Here is a 19,345-nt window from a genome sequence, read left to right on the forward strand (position 1 = left end):
AAAACATTAATCATAGTCACCATACCCTCAGTCACCCATGCCTTCAACAGACACATACACATCAGACACTGCCACTCCCTCCACTTCCCCACCCGAACTCCTTCCCAACCACCCTATCAATTTTCCCAAGTAAGACCTTCTTTTTTCCTGGCCTTGACCCCTTCCACATCCCAAACCACCCCTCCCAAACTTATTTCCACCCTTCAACATCCTAACCCCTCCTTCCAAATCCCAACCCACTTCTTCCAAATCCATACTTGCAGCACAAGAAAATCCCAACCTACCTCTCCCAAACTCACCACTGCCAAAGCCAAGGTCTTTCCTCCCAGTAACATCATTGAGGTACATACTCTCTGATCCATAGATACCCCTTTCAGAGGAGGTGTATTTTGGCAGTAGCATGAACTGGCAAATTGTGGGCATGCAACCCATGCTATGGACTGATGGCCTAGTGCCTTTGTTTTTACTTAAGAGAGAGTTTTTTCTACATATAATTTTATTTTGAGAATACATTTGTCCGGGCCTTATTTAATGGTTGTTAATATGCAGAAAAATAACTTCAATGTACGCCATGATATGTGCCAGCATAGTAACAAACTCGCATCACTATTGCCAAAACCACCCGACATGACCTCCCTATCAACCCTGAGTCAGAAATATGTGGTCAGGCAAGCCCTGTTACCTAGGCCTCAAGCAACTTATTGACAGATCACAGGTGACACATAGCCCACAGACAAAAGCGCAAACAGGAAAAACCAAGATTGATTCCCAGATAGCCAACAACACCACAAAGGTCCCAGGAGATTGGTCCCCAATAAAACACAATTGGCGGGAGAGGCGTGTTTTCCAAAACACCATAAAAGTCAGATGCCACATGAAGTTAGGAACAATCAGCCATTCAGAACCCAACACACACAACACGCAGTGATTACACACTCCCATGCTGGACATCTGGACATGTTACTTACTGGCCTGCATTTTGTCCACGCAAGGTCAAGACTCACAAGAGCACTTTATCAGATGGTCAGATTTATGACTTCATGACTAGGCCTGGACTCCTTTCCACTAAGAATGTATGGAATTGTTTTATAACCCTTAAAGAATTGTGTAAAAGGACACTTATGATTCTGTAACTTTGAGAGACAGTCATCAAACCCTGAATCTGTGCTGCGCTATCCCGGCCACTGTGTTTAATTAGACCGACTATTCCAGCTTTGTCAAAAGCCTTTTGTCTGTCATTTATTTAAGGTTCTTTAAGGTAAATCTACATTCAAGCAACATGGTTGTTACTAATTGTTTGCTTATAATGTTATTTCCTCTAATGTGTGTGCTATGCAGTGACTTTCATTTGAGACAGTGACCAACACAGGTTGTAGATTTTAGTTATTTCTTCAAATGCACAATTTAGTGTTGTACATTAGTGAAGGACATGTTTATTTGGGGTAAGCATTCATCTTGTTTCTGGACACTTACACCAAAAGTATATGTTTTTCTGTTATTGTGACTGGAGAATGCATGTGTATTTATTTTTACATGATTTCTCAAATTTTTACACAGGGAACCTGACACTTTATAGGTAAGTGACATCTAATGTTTGTGATATATTGCATACACCAAGGGGACATGTGCCTTCACACATCTCTGCCACGTTTGCAGGTTAAGAGAAAAGATTGATAGTGCATTCTGTGTATATCCACTTGCATTTTGTAGTGGAATTGCTACATTATCTTGTAATTGAGTAGTTCTTATTAAGTATACTATTAATTATATTGATTTTATTGGAAAATTATTACACACACCTGTGTGGATACATTTCTATTTGTGATTGCTGTGGCCTTTTGTGTAAATGTGCATATTGCCATGAAGCAGTTCGTACCACATTGATGGGCGCTGCTAATATCTCAAGGTGTGTTATGATACATTTTCTAAGTACAACATTACACAATTAATCATTGTGCATCATCATGCAGGTGTTTGCAACAAAATGTTTATATGTGTATGAGTTCCATGCTACTGTATTGCAACAATTCTGAGGATGACATGTATGGCTGTGACTTACCTTCTGTTCTGGCAAACACTGGATTGATTTCCACCTTGGTTCAGGCGCAGCAATAATGGCAGGACTGGTATGACTGGGTTCATGGCGACAGGAAATGGGAAACTTCTAAAGAAAGGTGAGTTTTGTTCTGTTATCCTTCCCAATCTGCCAACTCAGGTGTGGAGGTATAGCCGCCACAGTTGCTGTGGCAGGAATGCACATCATGACTGGCTCAGTGGTAAAAGGGGCTAGTGTCCAGCTGCCAGCCACTTTAGCCTATGATGCTGTTGATGTGGGTGAAACTTCTTGGCGGTGACGGCAGATCGTCAGCGGTCATTCATCTATGTTCACGGCAACATCTAAATAGGGTGGGCTGACTGTCATGGCGGTGGACATGCTTTTAGAAGGAAAAGCGATGGTGGGACAGTTAGTGCAAGATCTAAATCAGGCCCTCATTCATTTTTTTGGAACTCAAATTCTTCCAGTGGGGCAAAGCTGAATGTTGCATCAAATGAAGGGTTCTCCAAGATTTGATAGCTTCTTGCAACTGGTCTGCGGAATCACATTTCTGATGTGGAGAAGCACCAAATGACAGAAACATGTTTTCTTAGCGTAGTGAGGGTGTGCCATCATTGGACAGGCTGGGGTGGTTTGTCTCACTCCTTCAAAGGTCTGGAACTCCAAGAACTTTCTAGGCCCCAGCTTTTCAGGGGTATAGGAGATGTACAATAAGACACAACCAGGGATCCCAGACCTTTAGGAACAACATCCGGGAGGTTGGGTCAAGACTTGCTCCAGGAGAGTCCACCAACAGGGTCTAGGTGAGGTCCTGTTGGTACTGGTCAGCTGGGCACTTCAGGAAAAGGCATTCTTTTAGCTAGTTGTGACCCGGTAGCGACACATGACGTCAGCCAGCTGACCTTTGGAGTCCACTTCTTTATCGTGGGCAAAATGGGAGCAGGTCCAGGTCATCCGAACTTAGGTCAGGTCACAAACAGCAAGTCCAGTCCTCTTCTGTTCTTCTGCAATTCCTGAAAGTATTTTGAAGTGGTTATTTGGAGATGCCACTTTTATGCCTGGCATCAGCTAGTGGGTGGTGGCGACTCCTCGCTTTTCCCTAAACAATGACCTAAGGCCCTCATTACAACCCTGGCGGTCAGTGATAAAGCGGTGGTAATACCGCCAACAGGCCGGCGGTAAAGAAAATGGAATTATGACCAGAGCGGAAACTGCCACCACAGACAGCCACTTTAACATACCGACTGCCACGGCAGTAGCAACAAGCACCGCAGCGGTAACCGCCAACAGCCAGGAGGAAGACAAGGTTCCGCCCACTGTATTACGAGACACCAATCTGCCACCTTTTCCGGGGCGGTACCAACACCATCAAAAGAACGACAGAAACAGTACACAGAAGGGAAACGACTCACCTCTGGACACACAAGGAAGAATCACGACGCCATGGAGCCCGAACTACAGGTATTACCCATGCTGGTTTACCTCCTCCTACACCAGGAATACCAATGGCAGTGAAGACGACCACAGTGAGTACCTTCCCCGAGTTCACAGGGGAGGGGTAGAGGAAAAAGAGAGTGACACAAACACGCAACACGCAACACCCCCACCCCAACAACATACACACAAACAGATGCAACAACATTACATATCCACCCCGTACCCTTCAGGAATAATGCAAGGACAAAAAGAAGTGAGTAAAGTGAGTGTAATAATATAAAGTTCCTGAAATATGTCCCCAAATCACAAAACAGTATCTACATATATATATATATACACAAATGGAGGGACAATGCCCAGTCCATAATGTCCGTGGGCCACAGGGCCATATCACATAGGCCAAGGACCCACTTGACTCCTGCCTCAATACAGAGAGAACACTGCTGGGGCATCAGGTTGAAAATACACAGGCATCTCAGAGGGAAGGGGGCACCTCAGCCAGAAGATGGTAAAATCGCCACTGCACCTGGAGGGGGGCACATGCACCTCACTCTGTCCTGGGAAGTGCAAAGCCACAGTCTGTCTAGTGGGTGGTTTGCCCACTGCTTGGCCCTGGGAAGTGCAAAGCCACAGTCTCTCTAGTGGGTGGTTTGCCCACTGCATGGTCCTGGGGAGTGCAAAACCACAGTCTCTCTAGTGGGTGGTTTGCCCACTGCTTGGTCCTGGGGAGTGCAAAGCCACAGTCTCTCTAGTGGGTGGTTTGCTCACTGCTTGGTCCTGGGGAGTGCAAAGCCACAGTCTCCTTAGTGGGTGGTTTGCCCACTGCATGGTCCTAGGGAGTACAAAGCCACGGTCTCTCTAGTGGGTGGTGTGCCCACTGCTTGGTCCTGGGGAGTGCAAAGCCACAGTCTCTCTTGTGGGTGGTTTTCCCACTGCTTGGTCCTGGGGAATGCAAAGCCACAGTCTCTCTAGTGGGTGGTTTGTCCACTGGTTCTGGAGGGGGCCTTGTGCCCAGTGTGCTTCATCTTGGCAAGGATGCGGTGAGTGGATGCCTTCTTCCACTGGTTCTGGAGGGGGCTTTGTGCCCAGTGTGCTACATCCTGGCAAGGAGGGGGTGAGTGGATGGCTTCTTCCACTGGTTCTGGTGGGGGCTTTGAGCCCAGTGTGATTCATCCTGGCAAGGATGCAGTGCGAGGATGGCTTCTCCCACTGGTTCTAGAGGGGGCTTTGTGCCCAGTGTGCTTCATCCTAGCAAGGAGGGGGTGAGTGGATGGCTTCTTCCACTGGTTCTGGAGGGGACCTTGTGCCCAGTGTGCTTCATCCTGGCAAGGATGCAGTGAATGGATGCCTTCTTCCACTGGTTCTGGAGGGGGCCTTGTGCCCTGTGTTGCAGATCTTAGGGAGTGCAAGGTCACAATCTCTCACCTGGGTGTCACACCTCCAGGATTTGCAGGGGCCAGGATGCACTACAGCCCATGGAGGCACAACTACACTGGTGGCAGTTGCGGTGCTGGTGGAGGTGCTGCCAGTGGTGGGGGGAGGCTCAAGCCCTTCCCTTGCAGCCTTGGATGGCTGCCCACTGGGGCTGCTGCTGCTGGCAGTAGTGCTGGTGGCGGTGCAGGTGGCAGTGCTTGTGGCGGTGCAGGTGGCAGTGCTGGCGGCGGTGCTGCCAGTGGTGGGGGGAGGCTCCAGCCCTTCCCTTGCAGCCTCGGATGACTGAAGTGCCATGGCTGGTGTTGTGTGCTCAGATTCTGCTCTTGCACCAGGCCCCATATCCATCCTGCCTGCGGCGTCCATGTCTTTGTCATTTCCCTTGGCAACTGGTGGTCCCTTCCTGCCCTTGGCAGCTGGTGGCCCCTTCTTGCCTTTGCCAGTTGGAGGTGCCTCCTTTCCCTTTGCCAGCTGGTGGTGCCTCCTTGCCTTTGCCAGCTGCTGATGCCTCCTTGCCTTTGCCAGCTGGTGGTGCCTCCTTTCCTTTGCCAGCTGGTGGTTGCTCCTTGCCTTTGCCAGCTGGTGCTCCCTTTTTGGCTTTGCCAGCTGGTTGTCCCTTTTTGCCCTTAGTAGCTGGTGCAGGCACACTGGCTGTTCTGATGGGTGTCTCCTTGGAGCCTCTCACAACTGCAGGAGCTACAGAAACTACAGTGGCCGTGGACTGGGTGGCTGAGGTGCTAGCCTGTGTCCTGACCACCCTGGCCTGAAGTGAAGGACGGGGGGGGGCAGGGAATAGGTCACGGGTGGGGAGAAAAGCCCTTTAGAGACACTGGTGCGGGAAGACGGTGGAGGTTTGGGAGTGGAGGAAGAAGGAGTGGTGGTAGGAGGTGTCTGTCTGCTGTTTTTGGGTGCAGGGGTATTGGCTGGATGCTGTTGTGAGGTGGATGGCTGTTGGGTGTCTGAGTACTTTTGTTTGCGTACTTTGGGCTGAGGGGGCACAGACACAGTGGGAGAGGACACAGGGGACGTGTGCATGGATGTGGGGTGATGACTGTCAGTGAGGGGTGTGCACTGATAGACGTGATGATGGTAGTGGATGAGGATGTAGTGCATGCAGGTGTGTGTGGAGATGCTACTGGGAGGGTGGTGGACGACGATGAGGAGGGGACACTGTAGAGGTAGTGGATGTTGGTGTGTCTGCATCTGGATGGTGTTTGTGTGAGTGCCTGTGGGATGATGTGTGGTGCTTGTGTTTGCCTGAGCCACTCCTGTGTGTTGTTTTGGGTGCATGATGGTCTGATGGTGTGCTTGGGATAGGCTGGGGTTGAGGGGAATGTGACTGGGTAGAGGAAGTTGGAGGGGGGAGGCTAGAGATAGGAACAATGCCTGCCATCAGGGAGGAGGCCAGAGCCTGGAATGATCTCTGTTGGGCCGCCACACCAGAGTGAATGCCCTCCAGGAATGCATTTGTTTGCTGCAGACCCTGGATGGCATTCACAATGGTTGACTGCCCAACAGATATGGATCTCAGGAGGTCAAAAGACTCCTCACTGAGGGCAGCATGGCTGACTGAGGCAGGGCCTGATGTGCCTGGGGTGAAGGAGATACCCACTGTCCTGGGTGAGCGGGCACGGGACACACGCTGAGGGGCTGTTGGGAGGGCAGTGCTGGTATGAAGGTTGCGGCTGTACCTATAGTTGGGGTTGCCACAGAGATGTCCGCCACCACCAGGGAGCTTCCATCGGAAGAGGTGTCATTGTCTGAACTGTCCCCTCCAGCCTCCAGTCGCTGGTACCTCTGCTCCTCCGCCAGATGATGTTAATGCACACAAGGACAGGGTGAAAAAACAAAAGGGGGCGAAGAGACAGAGGATACACTTGATCAGTGTCAGCAACAACACTACCGTTGGTGCACAAAACACACAGGGAACAGCCCTATGCACTAGGCCATGCACTATCAGTTACAATGCTAGTCACCAGGCCCTGGAGTATAATGCCTAACACCAATAGCAGCACACCTGAAACCCTCAGGACCCTGCCCAGTAGTAGATGCCCACTAGCATGTTTGGGGCTGGAGTGCATCAGACCCTGCCTAACATGGAAGCTACCCTGCCATGTTCGTCCTGTCCTAGGGGCACCCACAGCCCACATCCCCCACCCAGATAACATCCCACCACACGCAGGTTGCTGAATTGGAAACTGTACTCACCCACAAGCGCCCTTCCAACTCCAGATAGGCCACGCCAGTTTTCAGAACATCAGGGGGGTCAGGGTTCAACGGGCGCCCCTTCCTCATTAGGAGGCCATCCCCATCTGGGCCTCCGCCGTCTTCCTTGCCCAGCGGCGAAGGTCCTCCCACCGTTTGCGACAGTGAGTGCTCCGTCTGCCGTAGACCCCCTGGGTCCGCATGTCCTTGGCGATGGCATGCTAAATACCCTTTTTCTGATGGGTGCTGATCTGCAGAGAAAGATACATAGTAAAAGGGAACAGCCATACCGTCTGGCCTGTTACACTAATGGCCCACCAAATTCCTCCCATCCACTTACGCACTTACATTGACCACCATATATACAGCACTCAGGACCCCTCAACCACCTCCACCTTAAATGAGGCTTACACACACAACACTCTATGCATTCATGCCCCATGCATCATGCTCACAGTGTACTCACTTGTTGGTCTGGAGGACCATAAAGTAAAAGGTACTGGGGTAGGACCCCATCCACTAGTCTCTCCAACTCCGCCGAAGAGAAGGCTGGGGCCCTTTCCCCAGAGACTCGAGCCATGGTAACTTCCAGACACAGGTCACAGCAGCACTTACAGTGTAGGTCCTCTCCTGTTAAAGGTCAGGTAGCAAGTGAGTGAAAAGATAGAAAATGGCAGTCACGTCTGCGGTGGTGCATACCATCACCGCCAGCGTACATCACCATTGGCTACTGTAACCCATAGGGCCCAATGATAACCAATGAGGAGTTGCACAGCGGTCCTCGACCGCCTCCCGCAACGGCGCACAACGTCAGCGGAATTACCTCAATTCCACTTGTCCCTCCACACAGGTCAGGCGGCTGCCATTTCAGTGGGGAGCAGGCCATGGCACCTAACTGTGTCACAGCAAACATAGGCACATTTACGGGACTACACGTTAACATACTGTTTCTGTCACAACATGCAATACATTTTACTCTGAGGATATGTTTGAATATGACCATCTGCTCACTCTTTTTCACCCTAGAGTACAATCGCTGAGGATGATTAGGACATGGAGACATACCCCCATGTACAGATTCCTGGTGGACTTGGTAACAATGGAGGACGGGCACATTATCCTCACCTACAGACTTGATAGGGCCACAATCCAAGAGCTGTGTGCCCAATTGGAGCCAGACCTGATCTCAGCTATCCGTCACCCCACTGGGATTCCCCTTCTTGTGCAAGTCCTATCAATGCTGCATTTCTTGGCAAGTGGCTTCTTCCAAGTGACAGTGGCCATGGCAGCAGGGATGTCACAGCCTATGTTCTCAAACGTGCTGACCAGAGTGTTGTCTGCCCTAATGAACCATATTCGCAGCTACATCGTTTTACTCCAAGTGTAAGATTTGGCAACGGTGAAGGCTGACTTCTATTCAATGGGGCATATCCCCAACATCATTGGTGCTATTGATGGTACACATATTTCCTTTGTCTCTCCCCCGGAGAAATGAACAGGTGTACAGAAATCGAAAGAGCTTTCACTCGATGAATGTGCAGATAGTGTGCCTGGCGGACCAGTACTTCTCCCATGTGAATGCAAAGTATCCTCAGTCTGTGCATGATGCCTATATCTTGAGGAATAGCAGCATCCCATATGTGATGGCTCAACTCCAGAGGCACTGGGTGTGGCTAATGGGTGAGCCCATGGTCCCCACCCAGTGTATGTTGGTATATGGGTGTGGGGTTGGCCCTAAGGCTGAGTCTCTGGCTAACAGGTATCACTCAATATTTGCAGGTGACTCTGGTTACCCCAACCTCTCATGGCTACTGACCCCAGTGAGGAATGCCAGGACAAGGGCATAGGAACGTTACAATGATCCACATGGGCGAATAAGGACGATTATTGGGCACACCTTTGGCCTCCTGAAGGCCAGGTTCAGGTGCCTTCATCTGACAGGTGGAACCCTGTACTACTCCACCAAGAAAGTCTGCCAGATCATCGTGGCATGTTGCATGTTGCACAACCCAACCTAAAGACGCCAGGTGCCTTTTCTGCAGGAGGATGAGGCTGGAGATGGGCGTGTTGCAGCGGTGGAGCCTGTGGACAGTGTCGAAGAGAAGGCAGAGGAAGAGTATGTGGACAACAGAACTACTATCATACAACAGTACTTCCAGTGACATACTGGTAAGACACTGTAACCTCACCTTCCATTGCTGTTTTGTGTAGTGAAAGTGGCTGCTGTTCCCACTACTATGGCCACTTATTGTACCCTTTAACATGTCTATTTGCGGATATTTGTGCCCTACTCGGGCTCCTGGTGTATTGAATGCAGCACATTACAGGTCATACCTATGTATACATAACTGTACAGTGTATTTGCAATGTCTACAGATTGTTAAATGAAAACATCCTTAAATCATTTGACATACTCCATACTTGTACTTTTCCCAGGGTGTTTATTTCAGTGCTGAGGAGTAAATGGGGATGTGCAATGGGCTTGGGTGATGGTGGAGGAAAGTCCAGGATAGAGTCCAATCTATTGGCATCACAGGTGCATTGTCCAATGGGGCATGGGAAGTGAAACAATGGCAGTTCAAGGTGGACAGGGTAACAGGGTGGGACACAAGGGTGACAAGCAGGAGAGTCTTATTTCCTGGTGGGGGTCTTGGCAATGTTCTCTGGCTTCTGCATAGATCGCAGGGACCGTTTGCGGGGTGGTTCTCCTTCTGCATGGGATGAGGTGCTGATGGCCTGTTGTTCCTGTGGCGGGGCCTCCTGTCCACTAGCATTGGTGGAGGGCTGTTAATCAGTGTGGCTAGTGTCCGGGGCCCATTAGTGTGCCACTGCCTCCCTCATAGTGCTCCACTTGTGTGGGTGGCCCAAGAGAAATCGACACAAAAGGCTCTAAACTGTTCTGTTGAGAGATAAGCAATAGGGATAGGTGAGGTATTTGGGGCTGTGCTGTGGCACCACCCATGCAAACCTACAAACAACAGACATTTTTTAAAACTATATAACCAAGGGAGTCTGGGTGGTGTGCCTTGCATAGGTCCTATGAAGTTTTATTGCACCCAATGCTTTACAAACCCCAAACTCTGACTGAAATCACACATTTTCCTTCCATTTCTCTGATGGAAACTTCTGGAACACACCGAAATCCAAAAAATCATTACCTCTGTGTATTATCCTACTTGTTCAGATAAAATCTCTGTCCCATGTATTTGTCAGGGCTTAGTGGCTGTTACAGGAACTGCTCAAACCAAGGTCAATGGGAGCCTTTGCAGGGGACTCCGATTGACCTTCGTTTGAACTGTTTCTGTTAGGGCCACGCGGTCTACCCACACAGGTGAAGTGCCATTTTTACTGAACGACTTGTGGGAATGCTGGTTGGATGGAATTTTGCGGCTCCACGCAGATTCCAGAACTTTCCATCACAGAAAAGTTAGGAAAATGTTTTTTTTTGTCACACTTTGGGGTTTGCAAGGCATTCTGGGTAAGAAATAAAACCCTGGTGAAAGCCATGCAAGTCAGCCCACCCTGGATACCCTAGGTGTCTAGTTTTTAAAATGTACAGGTTTACCTAGGTGCCATATGAGCTAGGGCCCAAAATGTAGGGCTGTCCATATTGGAAAAAAACGGTCAGTTTTGGATAAAAGAATGTGATAGGTTCATGGTGTGTTCTGGGCTGTTTCCTGTCATGGACACTAAGCTTACCCCCACAAGTGAGAAACCATTATTTATCAGAGACTTGGGAGAATGCTAGGTGTATGAAAGTAACGCAAGTCAGCTATCCTTGGATACCCCTTTGTGTCTAGTTTTAAAAAATGTACAGGTTTGCTAAGTTTCCCTTGGTGTCCGCTGAGCTAACAACATTGGGAAAGATGGGTCAGTTTTAGATGGAAAAATGGGATGAGTCCATGTTGTGGTTTGAGCCATTTCCTGTCATGGACACTAAGCCTACCCACACAAGTGAGGTACCATTATTATCGGGGGACTTGGGGAATGCCATATAGATGGATGTTTGATTTCAGAACTTTCCATCACATAAATGTGAGAAAAATTTATTATTTTAGTCAAAGTATGAGGTTTGCAAAGAGTTCCGGGGAAAATAAAACCTGGCTACAGCAACACAAGTCTGCCCTCCTCTGATACCCCTAGATGTCTAGTTTTTAAAAATGCACAGATTGGAAAAATAGGGTCAGTTTTCGGTGAAAAAATGTGATGCATTCCTGTTGTGTTTTGGGCCATTTCTGTGAGGTACTGTTTTTATTGGAGAACTTGTGGGAGAGAAGCAGAACATCTATTACCAATTGGATTTTACTGCATTTGTGCCTTTCAAATGTAAGCCAGTGTATAAGAAAAAAGACATTCTGTAAATACCCTCTAAATCATACTCTAGTAGGGATACCCACAAATTCCGTGATGTACTAATAACCACAGGTCGTGAACTCCATATCTTGTGCCAATTCCAGAAATACATAGGTTTCCTTGATATCCATTTTTTACTCTACCTATCACACTATATGAATTGGTCTGTAGTAAGGGGCATATTTACAAGCCCCTTGAGCCACTGGAGAGTCACTTTTTACAATGCTTTGGTGGTGCAATGTCCTGCATGATATTTGCAAGGTGGCTTTAGCCACTTTCTGTAGCTTAATGACACCTTGTAAACATGGACCGCCCAACACAGTTTTCTGTGGCACAGGGGCCTGCAATGGGTGTTGCTGTGGACGTACCCGGGCAACACCGATTGCTTTTTGATACTGTCCCAGATTTACAAGGAGATGTAAATCTGAGGCTGCACCAAAGGAGAGGCGCAATGAGGAGAAATACTTTTATTTCCCGTATATTTCACCTCATTTTTCGATCTTTCTATGTGTGCTGCATTCTGAAGGAGCAAATCACCATCAGTGATTGTTTTTGTGCAGAAAGGTGTCCCTTCCTGAACAAAAACAATCACCCCTGCATCGCAGACACTCTTGCAATGCAAACACCCTTTGACCATGGTGCAAGGGTGCCTGGGTTGGCACTAGGCAGCAAAATTAACACTGGTGCCGGGGAGAACACAGTGATGCATCGTATTCTCGTTCGTATTCTTGGAAGATTGTTTGTGGTACCACACTTTTCTTGTAAATATGCCTCTCAGTACTCAATGAAAAACCATTATATGATACAGCTAAGTTGATGGCTTTGGGTACTTTGGTTTCTTGGAGAACCTAAATACCCTATATATCCCCACAATCGGAAGGGTCTAGCGGATGTAATGGTATATTGATTTTGTAAATCAGGAATTGTGACTAAAAGTTACACATGGAAACGTTGTCATAAATGGCTATTTTTCCTACTCATTTTCAATATTTCCTTATTTTCAATAGTTATTTTCCTTTAAAACGCCTTAAGGGATATACACATATCCCCCTTGCTGAATTTGAAATTGTGTCTAGTTTATAGAAATCTATAGCTTTGCTGGATCAACCATGGGTTTCACACTTGTTTCCACCACAAACTGGAAGTAGGTAGAGAGCACAAAAAACAGGAAAAATGGGGTATCTCTTTGCAAAATGTCAAAACTGTGGTACAACATGAGATTTCTTGATTCAGCTCTCTAGGTTCCTGAAAGCGTAGATTGTGACTTTAGTACAGCAAACCATTCATGGATGCTATTTTTATGAAAAAATACACTTTTACCCAGAGCATGTTTTCCCTATTTTCTAAAAAACTCAAAATGTTGCTATATTTCCTCTCCAGAGAAATCCACAAACCCTGGGTATCTTTGGAATCCCCAAGATGTTTAAAAAAGGACAAATATGTGGCATGTATACCTTATTTGGAAAGGTTATGAAGCCCTAGCTGTGAACTACCCTAAATTGCTAAAAAAAAGGCTCAGTGGGGGTTGGGGGATGTGGGGACATCTTTATCTTCAGGATCATATTCATCTGATTTCTTCTTAGGATAGGATGGTTATTTTTTATTACGTTGTTGCCAAACACTGGAATTCCTATCCATCCAATCTTTGAACCAATCTTGACTAAGTCATTTTTCATTGTCAATTGAAAACTTTTCTTTGTCTCAAACAGTAATCTAGACACACAATATTCCATGATTTCTATATCTATCAGCTCCAAGACACCCTTGGATAACAGTGCGATTTATAAATTGACAAATAAATATATTCATTAAAAAGTCATGCTGCATACTATGAAGAGAGCAGAGGCGGAGGACTGCCTAAATTAGTTTGGCTTCCCTTGTCATTGATGCATGATTCAGAAACTGTCTCACATAAGTTTCTTATTCTTCTCTGAAACCTATTAAAGTCTGTGTTCATCACACAACAAAAATCTCTCCAATTATAAGCATAGGTACAGGAGATCTAATGCCCTTATTAGGTGATAATAACTGAAGAATGTTACCTGCAGTTCACCAGGTGCACATATACTAACTATGAGCAAATGGTGGCTTCCAGTAGCCCCTTTTTTACCATATAGGCCACATCTCCTTATACATTTCCCTTTCTGAATGTGACAGAGACCGTTGGCTTGACCAACAACAGCACTTCTCTATAAAAAATGTAATGCAATTTGCATTACAGTTGCCCCCACCAAGTGCATACCGGGACCAACTCAGCCCCAAGTGGCAAATGAGCCAAACCTTTGGGACACCAGTGCTATATTGTGGATGTTCCTCCCCTTCCTCCAAATTCCATTTCTATTCATGCAATTTCTGGTGCCAAGGAGATAACCCTTGGGCTTATCGTAGTTGTCCAAAAAAGCAGCTGCATCCCTTTCCCATTCCCATCTGAAAGTTTAGTGATCCAGAACCTGACCTGACCATTACTCCTATTCTATGCTTTATGTGTGCAGGCAGTCTCCAGCTGGGGACACACCATAGAGTAATGCAAATACATGGCACACTGTTCAAGTGCACTTGTTCACTACCATTATGGGCCAGGAACACTTTGTTCCAAAACATATGAGGTGACTCTTTTGGGCACAACACCAGTTCTACTAGGTGGCCTGCTCCCCTATTTTGTGATCCAGTCTGCATCACATCCATCTTATCCATCAGCACTGTGGGAATACAAGTTGTGGTGGCCCTGGCAAAAGTTACTCCAAGACATGGTTTCCTTTTGTCAATGTCTCAAAGGGATGAAAGTTGTTATGTTATGCAGATTTGCAGAGCACATTATCTTCTACGAGGGTGTCCTGGCACAGAGCATGTGTGAGTTTAGGCACCTAGGACCTAGTGTGATTTCTCCAAAAGCCAGATCATCAGCCTCTTGCTGAATTAAAGATATAAAGAGGAGGTTCTTATGTGTAGCATCAGGTCATTCCATACTTTGGGAACAATGGAGGAGAAAGTTCAACAACCAGATTTGGTTTTCAGTATGTGTAGGTTTTGTGTAAGCAGAAGTTTAGATGAGCGGAGGTGTCTGGAAGGTTTTTGAAAGTAGAAGCAATTGTTGATGTATCCTGGGACAGTGTTATGTATTACCTTGAAAACATCGGTGAGGAGTTTGAAGTGTACTTGTTTGTGAATGGGGAGCCAGTGGAGCTTCTTCAGTTCTTCAGGTGTGCTGTGTTGTGTCGAAGGTTGAGAGTGGTCCTGACCACCAAATTCTGAACAGCATGCAATCAATCAATCAATCAAAGAGATTTATAGAGCGCGCTACTCACCCGTGAGGGTCTCAAGGTGCTTTGGAGGGCATTGAGGGGTGGGGGTCACTTTTCAAACAACCATGTCTTGAGGTTTTTTCAGAAGAGCAGGAGGTTTTTGATTTTGCGGAGGTTGGTGGGGAGGGAGTTCCAGGTTTTGGGGGCGATGTATGAGAATGCCTTGCCTCCTGTAGTGGTGCGTTGGATGCAGGGGACAGTGGCTAGTGCGAGATCGGCAGACCGGAGCTTTTGGGTGGGAGTGTGGAAGTTCACTCTTTAGTTGAGGTAGGTTGGGCCGGTGTTGTGGAGGGATTTGTATGCGTGGATGAGGATCTTGAAAGTGATTCTCTTGTCTATGGGGAGCCAGTGAAGGGATTTGAGGTGTGGTGAGATTTGTTTGTGGCGGGGGAGGTCCAGGATGAGGCGTGCGGCTGTATTCTGGATTCTCTGGAGTTTGCGTTTGAGTTTGAGTGTGGTGCCGGCATAGAGGGCGTTACCATAGTCTATCCTGCTGCTGATGAGTGCATGGGTGACTGTCTTTCTGGTCTCTGAGGAAATCCATTTGAAGGACTTTTTCAGAGTGTGGAGTGTGTGGAAGCAGGAGGAGGTTACTGCGTTGATTTACTGAGTCATTAAGAGTGAGGGGTCCAGGATGATGCCGAGGTTGCGGGTGTGGTTTGCGGGGGTGGGTGCGGGCCTAGGGCGGTTGGCCACCAGAAGTCGTCCCATATGGTTTTGTTGGGGCCGAAGATGATGATTTCAGTTCTGTTGGATTTAAGCTTGAGGTGGTTAGTTGTCATCCAGGTGGCGGTGTCAAGGAGTGCAGCATGTAGGTTGGTTTTGGCGGTGGTGGGGTTGCGGGTGAGGGAAAAAAGGAGTTGGGTGTCGTCTGCGTAGGAGAGGATGGTGATACTGTGTGGTCGGAGGATGCTGGGGAGGGGGGTCATGTAAATGTTGAAGAGGGTGGGGCTGAGGGAGGACCCTTGGGGGACTCTGCAGATGATTTTGGTAGCAGTGGAGTGGAAGGATGGGAGGCGGACTCTTTGGGTCCGGTCGGTGAGGAAGGAGGTGAGCCAGTTTAAGGCTTTGTGACGAATTCCTGTGTTGTGGAGGCGTGTGCGGAGTGTGTGGTGGTAGACAGTGTCAAAGGCCGCGGAGAGGTCTAGGAGGATGAGTGCGATGGTCTCGCTATTGTCGACTCTGGTTCTGATGTCGTCAGTACATGCAATGAGGGCGGTTTCCGTGCTGTGGTTCTTGGGGAACCCGGATTGGGAGGGTCTAGTGCCTTTTTTTCCTCGAGAAAGTGGGATAGGCGGGCGTTGACTAGTTTCTCGGCGACCTTGACGGGGGAAGGCAGGAGGGAGCTGGGGCTGTAGTTGGAGAGGACTTCTGGGTCGGCTTTGGGCTTTTTAAGGAGAGCTGTGATTTCTGCGTGCTTCCAGGGATCTGGGTATGTGGCGTGTTGAATGAGGAGTTGATTGTGTCGCTGAGTATGGGGGCGATGGTTGGGCTGGCTTTGTTGTAGATGTGGTGAGGGCAAGGGTCGGAGGGTGATCTGGAGTGGATGGAATTCATGGCTTTTTCGGTTTCTTTGCGTGTGGTTGGGGCCCAGGTGGTAAGTATGATGGGGGGATCATGAGTGGGGTTTGCGTTGGGCGGGTAAGGGTTGTGTGTGGTGGTTGTGAGTGGTATGAAGCTGTTGTGAATGTCCAGGATTTTGTGGTGGAAGTGATTGGAGAGAGTGTCACAGAGGGGCTGTGTGTGTGTGGGGTCTATGTTGCTGGCTTTGGGTTTGGATAGCTCTTTAATGATGGTGAAGAGTCCTTTGCTGTTTTGGGAGTTGTTGTCAAGGCGAGTCTTGTAGTGTGCTCTCTTAGTGGTGCGTATGAGTTGGTGGTGGGTGCGAATAGAAGTTTTGAGGGTGGAGAAGTTGGTTGTAGTTGGTTCTTGTCACCAGGCTTTCTCCGCTTGGTGGCATTTGCGCTTGGATTCTTGGAGTTCGGGGGTGAACCAGGGTGCGTTCTTGATGTTGCGGGTGGCGTTGTGTTTTCTGAGGGGGGCTAGTGTGTCAGCGCAGGTAGTGATCCATTTGGAGAGGTTGTAGGCTCCAGTGTTGGGGTCTTTGGTGAGGGGGAAAGTTGAGGGCCAGTTGGGAGTTCAGGTGTTCTGTGGGGATCTTGTCCCACATGCGGTAGGGCATGGTGTGTTGGTGGTGGTGTGTGGGGGGTTTGGAAAAGGAGAAGTGGCACAGTGGTGGTTGGTCCAGTGAAGTTTGGTGGTGTGGGTGTAGGTTATGTGTTGGCTTGAGGCGAAAATTGCGTCGAGCGTGTGTCCTGCTGAGTGGGTGGGTGCTGTGACCAGTTGTTTGAGTCCGAGGTTGGTGAGGTTGTCTATGAGAGAGGTGGAGTTGTGGTCTTGAAGGTTCTCCAAGTGAAAGCTGAAATAACCGAGGAGGATGTAGTCTTTGGAGGTGAGGGTGTGCGTGCTGATGGTGTTGGCAATGGTGTCACAGAAGGCGGGCGTGGAGCTGGTGGTCTGTAGATTAGTGTACCTCTGAGGGTGGAGTTGTTGTTATGTGGATTAGGAAGTGCTTGTGTTCAGCGCTGTTGATAGTGTCTTGGGAGTTGGTGGTGACTTTAATAGTGTCTTTGTGTAGGATGGAGATGCCACCTCCTGGCTTGTTGAGGCGGTCCTTGCGTTGGAGCTTGTATCCCACGGGGTGGCAGTGGCTATGTCGGGCTCTGAGAAGTGGTTTGCCCAGGTTTCCGTGAGGAAGACGATGTCAGTTGTGTGTGATGTGATGAGATCCCAGAGCTCTAGTCCCAGAGTAGGCAGTTAAGGTGGTTCTGGTGGGTGTTGTTGTTGTGCGATGGTGTTGTTGCGGGCGTGTTCTGGTTGTGAGGTGGTGTGCAGTGCGGTTGGTTGGTGTGCGTGGGGGTAGAGCAGGTGTATGTTGCGTTGGGGATTGTGTGTTTGTTGGGGGGTCGTTGTGGTTGGTGGGGGGTGTGGGGGATGTGGAGCAGGAGAAGTGGCAGGTGAAGGGGCCATGTGTGTGTGGGGGGTTGGAGAGGGTGCAGGTGGGGTGGGGGCCTGGGTTGAGGGAATGGAGGGTGAGAGGGGAGAAGGGTTGTCTGGGGGGGTTTTGTCTGTGGGGACCAGGGAGACTGGCGCTGGGCGCGGTCCAGGCGCGGACGTTACAGACAGGCTTGCCTCTGGCTTGCCTCCCGCGCGCCAGTGGCGCGGCTGCGCAGCGGCCGCCATTAGGAGGGCGGGGTGGGAGGGTGGAGCAGCTGGGAGGAGGGTGGGGCCCAATGGGTGTGCACGAGGGGTGGGCCGCAGGGGAGGCAGCAGCAGGGAAACCGAGGGATCGGAGAGGGAACGGTGCGGTGGGAGTGGGAGAGAGGCAAGAGATGGGTGCAGGAGCAGCAGGGTCAAGGGAGCGCAGAAAGGCTAAGAGAGCACCATAAACAGTGGGCAAAACAGAGTAAGATCACGAAAGATGCACAATATGTACAGGGCAAGCAAAAAGGGCAGAGAGAGGCGAGCAGGCTGAGAAAAAAAGAATGGAAACACAGTGTACGAAGGGGAGAGAAGAAAAACGGCAGAGAAGGCAGATAGGCTGGGACCACAGATGAGGCACAATATAAAATGAGCAGAGAAATGGATGGCAAAGGCAAACGGTTAAAACAACGGAATGTGCATAAACAATAAAGGCATTGACATGTGAAAAATGCAAAGTGACGGAGTGCTATGGGGCAAAAGGCAAGAATGAACGAGCGAGAGAAGAGAATGCCAGAGGTGAAGAACAGAGGTAACAAACACCAGGGAAATACTGGGGCTCGAACTGCTGTCCGGGCGGCGGTAGGGGGGTCAGGAGCACTGGGGCAGGCTGGTGGAGCCGAGTGGAATCCCAGCAAAGACTTTTGAGGAAGAAGACAGCAAAGCTTTGTGTTCAATTATTTTTTAACCCCAATTAGAACGCTATGTTCACTAAAAACAAGTATATGGTTGATGCACTCTTACTTATTAAATGTATCAATGTTGATTTACTTCCTGAACAACAAGTGTAAAGAAAGGCAGAGAACTATTGTTATTCGGTGGTTGAAGAGCATGGGTAATGTAAGAGAGTTCAAATCCCAGTTTACCTCTTTGCCTATTGTCCAAATTACAGTTATCCTGTGCAAATCACTTTACTTCACTCTAATGAAACTTACTTCAATTTGAGTTTACTTCATTGTGCTTGACTTCAATTGATCATAAAATCTGACACAATCAAGAAATTCAGCACGCTCGACACGCCACGTACCATACAGCAATGGGCTCCACATACAATATCAGACCTACAAGATGAAAAACGTTGATTTTTTTCTGGTTCACACAAGGTAGTTAATGTGTGCCAGTGTTGTCACAGCTCTAATGCTGGAGGAAACGTTAAAAGAACTATGACTTTTAATAGATATTATTGCAGCGATGCAATTTTATGTACCAATGCCATCTTTACTCCGAAGGTTTTTAGTGCAGATCCTTGCCGTGCCTCGCAGGGTCAGGCGAGGCTCCTATGCCCTTTGCTGCTGAAACG

This window comes from Pleurodeles waltl, chromosome 1_1 (genome assembly GCF_031143425.1).
Source record: "Pleurodeles waltl isolate 20211129_DDA chromosome 1_1, aPleWal1.hap1.20221129, whole genome shotgun sequence".
Classification (NCBI taxonomy): Eukaryota; Metazoa; Chordata; class Amphibia; order Caudata; family Salamandridae; genus Pleurodeles; species Pleurodeles waltl.